Below are 8,873 nucleotides of genomic sequence, written 5' to 3' on the forward strand. Positions count from 1 at the left end.
CACCCGTGGGGCTGGTCCCCAAGAAAGACGGGTCGATTCGATTCTGTGGGGACTATCAGAAGCTTAATGCCATCACCGTGTCCGATGCCTACTCCAGGCCTAGGCCTGGTGAGATTCTAGACAGGCTGGGGGGGGGGGGGCGGTCATTACCACTCTACTATGGATCTCACCAAGGGAGACTGGCAGATGCCTTTGAACCCAGATGCCAGGTTGAAATCCGCCTTCACCACCCCTTTGGGGCTCTTTGAGTTCCTGATCCTGCCTTTCGACCTCAAAGGGCCATTGGCCACCTCCCAGCGCAGGGTGGATAGGCTACTGAGGGGGATGGAGAACTTGGCCCTGGCGTCCATTGATGACATCTGTGTCTTTAGCCAGACTTGGGAGGAGCATGTATCCCAGGTGAAGAAGGTGCTGGGCTGCCTCAAGGAGGAAGGACTGATGGTAAAAGCTGAAAAGTGTAAGGTGGTGTTGGGGACACTGGGGCATGGCCACTAGGTAACTCGAAGGGATGGAAGACCACGAGTGTCGATGAAGCCCCCTCGCACTAGGCCCCGGTGTCCTTGGCCCCCCCTCCTGCCTGGAGGCACTCGCAGCAGCTCTGCGTACTAGGCCCAAGTGTCCTTGGCCCCCCCGCCTGGAGGCACACACAGCAGTTATGCTGAGAATCTGCAACAGTATGCTGCAGAGTCAGACTGCCTGAAACTAAGCAAGGCCAAACAGGGGAGATATGGAAGAACAATGCTGAATAAAGCAGCTTTATGTAGAGTTTAACAAATGATACAGAGAATCAGGGAACTAGCTGGGAACTGGATTGGCTGGCTATATGGATACTTGGGGCAGCTTGCTATTGGATAAGTATGCTGGGAAAAAGGATGTATAAAAGCCTGTGTAACTTCCTGCTCTGTGTGCAGGATTTGCGATTTTATTCTCCCTGTACCTTTTTGCAGCTGCAAATAAACTTTTCTGCTTCTCCACCCTGTTGTGATTATTGGGTGCAGCACACCGGGTAACGAACCAACTCAAGCTGTTGTTCAGCCTCTCGGCACTGGCTGCCGGCAACAGCTTTTGGCGTCCCTAGGTGGGCGACGAGGCTGCAATTTAGCCTTGCCCGGACCCTTCCTGGAGGTCGAGGATTGCGGCGAGAACCGACGCCCAGCGCTCACCGGTGAGTTCATCGGGGGCCTCGGAGGAGACGCGATTTGATCGACCCCAGAGGGCACAACGGTGCAACGCACTCATATAGTGGAGAAGCTGTTGTGGACGGCGGTGAAGAACCGGTCCCTTGGATAAGGTAGGAACCTTTTAAAATCCGGATTATATGCTCTGTTGAAACCTGGGGACGCCCAGAGTTACCCTGTAGGTATGGGACAGGGACAGAGCTCAGAGGTTAGGGCACGGTGTACGCCCCTAGAGTGCATTCTAGCAAACTGGAAGGTATTTGGTGCGGATCCGATGACTAAGAGCCAATTAAAACGATTCTGTACAGTTGACTGGCCTCAATATCAACTAGAGGACCAGGAGTGGTGGCCACCAGGAGGGTCAATTCATTACAACATGATCCTCCAGTTACTCCTGTTCTGTCAGAGAACAAGGAAATGGAATGAACATATGTATGCGCATTTGTTTCTGACTTTATGTACTCGACCAGATATTTTACAGCACTGTAATCTGACTCCGACTGGTTCGGTAGCAGCTAATGTTAGTCCCCAGACCCCCACCCCCACTGTAATGGCAGAGCCGGTGTCCCCTTCGGCCCCTACACCCACACCTTGTAAGTCCCCAATGGTTGGCCTATACCCCTTTATCACCGAAACTAAAGTCGCCCGGTCTGGATCAGACAGGCGTCCGGCCACGACTATGCAGGTTTATACTCATGTGCCCTTTAATCCTGTGGATTTGGCTGCTTTCAAAGCACAGGCAGGAGAGTTTTCCACCAACCCAAGCAGGTTTATATCAGTCTTCGAGGGGTGCCTCAGTAGTCACAAGCCGGACTGGGATGATTGTAACGTCCTCCTGCGAACCCTATTGTCTGAGGTTGAAAGACAACAGGTTGTGTCCAAGGCAAGGGAGGAGGTGCAGAGACGGTACGACCGGGATCGTATTAATGTCCCTGACCCGGATGCACAAGTCCCCCGAGCAGACCCCAGGTGGGATCCAAATGATCCTGGGGATATGACCCGCTTTACCTCCTATAAGGAGTTGCTTTTACATGGACTCCATCACTCGACTGTCTGACATAACAATTGGGCAAAGCCATATGAAGTAATGCAGGATTTAAAAGAAAGCCCAGGGGCCTTTCTACAGCGTATTCAGGACACCATTCGACAGAACACTAATGCAGACCCCGATGATCAGGCAACTGAGTCAATTATTAAGGGAATTTTTACGAGCAGAGCAGCCCCTGATATTAAGAGAAAGTTACAAAAAAAGGAGGATTTAATGGGTATGACCATGGCACAAATCTTAGAGACTGCAAACCGAGCTTATAGTCTGAGAGAGACAGAGAAGGAGAGAAAGCAAGTGAGATTGATGGTAACAGCAGTACAGGCCGGTACTAAGAGAAGTGGCCGGGGAGGAAGGGGCTGTGGACGTGACCGTCCGGGCCTGCAGGAGAGATGACTGGGTTGCAACCAGTGTGCCCTGTGTCAACAGGAGGGACACTGGAAAAATGAGTGCCCAAAGAGGAAAGAAAAGGGGGGTGCCCCTATGATGGCAATGGTGGAGCAGGAATAGGGGTGTCAGGGGAGACGGACCACCCTACCCCCGGAACCCCGAGTAAAGATGCGGGTGGGAAGCTCAGAAATAGATTTTTTAGTGGACGCTGGAGCGGCCCGAACTGCCGTAAATCAGCCTCTTCAGTTGCCAGTAGCAGATTTCCTTACGGTGGGGGGAGCCACAGGCAGGGACACCAAGTGCCCAGTGTATGCCCCAGTGGAATGCGCTTTGGGAAACAGGACTATATCCCACAAGCTGGTATACCTCCCTGAGTGTCCAACGCCTCTGCTGGGACGGGATCTACTTTGTCGCCTCGGTGCCACCCTGCATTTTACTGAGGACGAAATAACCCTTACCTTACCCCCTGAGAATGCCTGGATCATGACCCTTGCAGTTGAGCCCTCAGCCATGCAAGCCCCAGAATGGAGTCCGTGGGAAGACCAGGTGTACCCCCTCGTGTGGGCATCAGGGATTCCAGGAAAGGCCACCCACCAGACCCCCATTACTATTCAGCTCATACCAGGGAAAGGCCCAGTGCAAGTAAAACAGTATCCAATCAAGAGGGAAGCCAGAGAAGGTTTACAGGAAACTATAGATCGATTCCTAATGTATGGTATTCTCCGGGAATGTCAGTCAGCCTGGAACACTCCCATTCTACCTGTACAGAAGCCTGATGGCACGTATCGGCTGGTACAGGACCTAAGGGCAGTCAATGAACGGGTTAAGACTCTGCACCCTCTTGTCCCTAACCCGTATACCTTATTGGCTTCTATAGGGGGACAGTATACCCATTTTTCAGTCCTTGATCTGAAAGATGCTTTCTTTACCATCCCAGTTGCCACCCCGTCACAGGAGATCTTCTCCTTCGAGTGGGAGGTCCGAAAAAGGGTTAAAAAGCAACTTTGCTGGACAGTGTTGGCCCAGGGATTTAAAAACTCCCCCACCCTCTTTGTCCAGGCTCTGGCCAGGGACCTACAGGAGTGGGATAATGAGGAGGCCCTCCTTCTGCAGTATGTAGATGATTTGTTAATTGCCACTGTGGGCCAAACACCCTGCCTTAAAGCCACCGTGAGCCTCCTGAATTTTATTGGACTCCGGGGATATCGGGTAGCACGGAGTAAGGCTCAGATTGCCCTCCCAGAAGTACGGTACCTCGGGTTTCACATACGGCAAGGGGAGAGTCAGCTTTCAAGCGAAAGAAAGGAAGCTGTCTGTCAAGTTCCTACCCCAAGTAACCGTAAGCGGCTCAGGGCATTTCTGGGTATGGCAGGCTTTTGCAGGATATGGATCCCAGAGTTTGGACTGTGGGCTAAACCCCTGTACGACTGTGTAAAAGGAGCAGATCATGACCCCTTCTATTGGACCCCAGAGGCTGACAGGGCATTTAAAATCCTGAAAAGAAAATTGATGGAAGCCCCGGCTCTGGGCCTGCCGGATCTCTCTAAGCCGTTTCAGTTGTATGTACATGAACGAAGGGGGGTGGCCCTAGGAGTGCTCACACAGCTGTTAGGAGCATGGAGACATCCTGTGGCTTATTTTTCTAAGCAATTGGATCAGGTTGCAAAGGGTTGGCCGGCATGTTTACGGGCGGTCGCAGCTACTGCCCTATTGCTTAAGGAAGCCGAGAAGCTAACATTGGGAGGGGTTATGCAAATCTATACTCCCCATATGGTCCGAGCCTTATTGGATGCAAAGGGAAGGCTTTGGCTCACCCAGGCTCGGATTGCTCGGTACCAGGCTAAGCTGTTAGAGAACTCTGAAGTCACCCTATAGCCTTGCCCCTCCCTTAACCCAGCCACTCTCTTGCCAGAAACAGAGGAACAGGAACATGACTGTTTAGAGATCATAGATGCCCAGTACTCCAGTCGTCTGGATTTAAAGGATGTATCCCTCCCAAATGCAGATTATGAGTGGTACACGGATGGTAGCAGTACTGTAATAGATGGGCAAAGGAGGGCGGGTTATGCTGTTGTGACCCTCCATGACACTGTGGAAGCTGAAGGTTTGCCTGCTGGGACCTGTGCCCAGCTTGCCGAACTAATAGCCCTGACCCGTGCACTTGAACTGTCAAAAGGAAAGCGGGTCAACATTTTTACTGATTCAAAGTATGCTTTCGATGTGCTCCATGCTCATGCTGGCCTATGGAAGCAAAGGGGAATGCTGACAGCCCAAGGCTCCCCAGTCAAGTATGGGACCCAAATCCTCCGGCTCCTAGAAGCCGTACAACTCCCCTCGGAAGTGGCGGTGGTACCCTGTAAAGCCCATCAAAGGGAGGATCAAGATGTGGCCAGAGGTAACGCCCGGGCAGATAGAGAGGCTAAGCATGCTGCCACCCTGCCATCCCCTCAGGCTGAGAACGCCCATATGCATGCCCTTATCCCATCAGTAGGGGAGCTTCCAACCCCTCAGTACTCTGGGGAGGAGAGACAGCTAACTGACAAACTCGGTCTCCGGGAAGAGGAGGGATGGCTCCATTCCCCAGAAGGGAAGGTCCTCTTACCAAAGGGCCTAATCCGGCCAGTGCTTCAGAAACTACATCAAACCACTCATGCTGGCAGGGAAGCACTTATCCAGCTAATGGGAAAATACTTTATCACTTCCGGACTCCGACCCCTGGCTGCCCAGGTACAAGCGGACTGCTTAGTCTGCCAAAAGAATAACCCCCGACCGGGACATCCTGTGCCATCAGCTGCCCTAGAACCCACTCCGGGCCCCGGACAAGTGTAGCAAATAGACTTTACTGAGTTTCCCCGGACCCAAGGGTTCAAATATCTCCTTGTCATAGTGGATCGGTTCAGCGGATGGCCAGAAGCCTTCCCATGCCGTAATTGCACTGCCAGGACAGTGGCCCTCAAGTTTGTTAAGGAGATCGTTCCTCGCTTTGGACTCCCCCTGTGGATGGAATCTGACAACGGGACACACTTCACGTCAAAAATCATCCAAAGCATCTCACATGCCTTACAGATCCCCTGGAAACTCCATACGCCCTGGAGACTGCAAGCCAGTGGGGTCGTGGAGCGGACCAATCAGACCCTTAAACGGCATCTCTCAAAAGTGTGCCAAGAAGCCTCACTGCGATGGCCTGATGCTTTGCCCATCGTCCTACTCCATATCCGCATTCTTCCAAAGGGTAGATTAGGGCTCAGTCCCTTTGAAATTATGTCTGGAAGGGCATGGCCTATGAATGGCACCCCGATTCTGTCAGGGGAATGGGAGTTGGGTAATGGCTTTTTGTCACAGTATATGTGTTCCCTGTCTGCTGTTCTCTTGTCTCTTCACAGGTATACCAAGGATTCCCAGCCTCTCCCCTTGGACTCTCCCGTCCACTCCTTACAGCTGGTGACTCTGTGCTTGTTCGTACCTGGAAAGACGAGCCTCTCCAGGAAAAGTGGAAAGGACCCTATACCGTCCTGCTGATCTCCCATACAGCGGCAAAGACCGAGGGACACAAGAACTGGATCCATCATTCTCGTCTGAAGGCAGTACCCGCCCCCTCGTCAGCAGAACAGTGGACCATCCAACCTGCTGACTCTTCATCTAGTGACGATCTCGGGCTAAAGCTACTGTTTAAAAGACACAAATAGCGGGCACCTTAATGCTAAAATGGGCCCACCCAGGTCCTGGAGACCCTGGGTTGGGAAGACTCTGGTGATAATTAATTGGGTAACATTGTTATTCTCTGTATTGGTATTTCCAAACTGTGCATATCGGGAGCATAACTCCTTTGTTTTGCTTGCGCACCATGTTGCTAATTTAACAAACCAGACTGATTGCTGGGTATGTGCTCCGACTCCACTGTCCCCCAAAACGGGAATGCCCCTTGACATGCTGCCCCTGACCCTAGCAGAATTAGCCACCACCAAAGAGCAGGAAAGAACGGACTCGCCGTTCTGGAACAAGATCTCTTTACAGCAGGCCACCTATCAGGACCAGGAGTATTCAGTTGCAGTACTCACTGAGGGAGTGTTATGTTTTACCCGAAGCCAATCTGATCCCTATGGGTGTCCTGTGGGAAACAGCTCCTCTGTTATTACACAGTGGGCTGAGGGGTATTGGATAAAGACCAAAAGGCGAGGCCAGCAATGTGGGTGTAATGGTTCCTCCCCTTTTAGAGAAACTCTTACAAATAATCTTACCACAAGAAAGGGGTTTGGAAATGTAACTTGCCGTCCAGTTAATATCTCCAACGTAGCAAGCCAATGGTGGGTTTGTAGTGGTCCCTATGGCGAGTGTAATTTAAACGGCACAATTAGAAATGCCCCCACTTGTACCCAATCAGGAGGATGGGATGCCCCCCCTAGGGGCATATGAACAGTTTGGAAAAACAGCTTCAGATATCCCAGGAATCCCCTTAAGAAACAGTCCTTACTGGGCCCTACAGGGTCACTATTTTGTATGTGGCCGAAAGGCTTACAAGGTGCTGCCAGCCAACTGGACAGGTAGCTGTTATATAGCTCGTGGAGTTCCTCATCTTTCCATAACTGCCACACTGCCCAAAGGAAAGATTAGAAATGCCCGAGACACCTCTGTTGAGTCACGAGAAAAGACGCTGTGGCGACTGACTACGGCATAGGAGGGCAATATGAAGAATCCCCTCACAACCGAGAAGCTGGTAGGGTGCTCTGTACTGGGAATAGCGCCACTGTTTACCGGGCCAGCCCTGGCATGCATAGGCCGCTATACTGTAAGGCTGCAGATGGTACTTGAGAAAGTGGCCCTAGAGTTAGAGGACTCGGTTAGCGATTTAGGGTCAGCAGTAAAAACATTAAATAAAGAGGTTCAGCAGCTCAGGACGTTTTCCCTCCAAAACAGGCTGGCTTTGGACTATCTCTTGGCATCCCAAGGAGGGGTTTGTGCCCTCGTCGGGCCCCGATATTGTGTGTATGTAAATGATAGCAGTTATGAGATCTATGACAAGGTGGTACAGGCTAAGGCCCATGCCCGAGCTGAAGCACAGGTTGCCTGTACTGCCCCAGAGAACGATTGGTTGCAAACCTTGTTTTCAGGCTGGGGTTTGTCGTCTTGGCTTGGTGGTTTATTTAGCCTGCTATTGAAAATTCTCTTTCCTGTACTGCTTGTATTACTGGTATTGTGCTGTGCGGTATCATGAGTTAGGGCTTATTTTGCAAAAGTTAATAAGTCATTCTCTTCAGGGCTATCACAAAGTGCTTATGCAAAGTCCTGTTGTAAAGAAATAAGTAGCCCAAGTAAGAAAACTCAGAGCCAAGGCTGTTGAGTGTTCTCAAAGGGGGGAGTTGTTGGGGACACTGGGGCATGGCCCCTAGGTAACTCGAGGGGATGGAAGACCACGAGTGTCGATGAAGCCCCCTCGCACTAGGCCCAGGTGTCCTTGGCCCCCCCTCCTGCCTGGAGGCACTCGCAGCAGCTCTGTGTGCTAGGCCCAAGTGTCCTTGGCCCCCCCGCCTGGAGGCACACACAGCAGTTATGCTGAGAATCTGCAACAGTATGCTGCAGAGTCAGACTGCCTGAAACTAAGCAAGGCCAAACAGGGCAGATATGGAAGAACAATGCTGAATAAAGCAGCTTTATGTATGGTTTAACAAATGATACAGAGAATCAGGGAACTAGCTGGGAACTGGATTGGCTGGCTATATGGATACTTGGGGCAGCTTGCTATGGATAAGTATGCTGGGAAAAAGGATGTATAAAAGCCTGTGTAACTTCCTGCTCTGTGTGCAGGATTTGCGATTTTATTCTCCCTGTACCTTTTTGCAGCTGCAAATAAACTTTTCTGCTTCTCCACCCCGTTGTGATTATTGGGTGTAGCACACCGGGTAACGAACCAACTCAAGCTGTTGTTCAGCCTCTTGGCACTGGGTCCCGGCAACAGTGGGGATGGCAGAGGTGTCGTACCTGGCCCACAAGGTGGAGAGCGGATGCCCAAGCCCAGAGTTGGCCAAGGTGGAGATGATCAGAGATTGGCCCATTCCCCAGACCAAGAAACAGTTCCAGGCCTTTATTGGGATGGTGGGGTGTCACGGACTCACAGATCGTGCCCACTCTTGGCCCCATGCGGTCCGTGGGGGGTGCCCTTCTCCCAGGGGTCCACTCTCTCTTGGGGTTAAGCCCCTCCATCTCCTGGAGCCGCACCTCTCTGAGCCTTAGCACACCTGTTTCTCGCCGTGGGCCCCCTCAGG

The 8,873-nt window shown here is 51.8% G+C and overlaps 1 long non-coding RNA gene across 1 annotated transcript; it reads left to right on the top strand.

Annotated features, from left to right (window-relative positions):
- The first annotated feature begins 473 nt into the window (after window positions 1-473).
- On the top strand, window positions 474-8,478 carry LOC311520787. Its single transcript, XR_014711698.1, has 2 exons — window positions 474-1,291; window positions 5,997-8,478. It is a non-coding gene; the product is annotated as an uncharacterized lncRNA (long non-coding RNA).
- The last annotated feature ends 395 nt before the right edge of the window (window positions 8,479-8,873 follow it).

The sequence above is a fragment of the Lepidochelys olivacea genome, assembly GCF_965140295.1.
Source record: "Lepidochelys olivacea isolate rLepOli2 genome assembly, chromosome: 5".
Taxonomy (NCBI): Eukaryota; Metazoa; Chordata; order Testudines; family Cheloniidae; genus Lepidochelys; species Lepidochelys olivacea.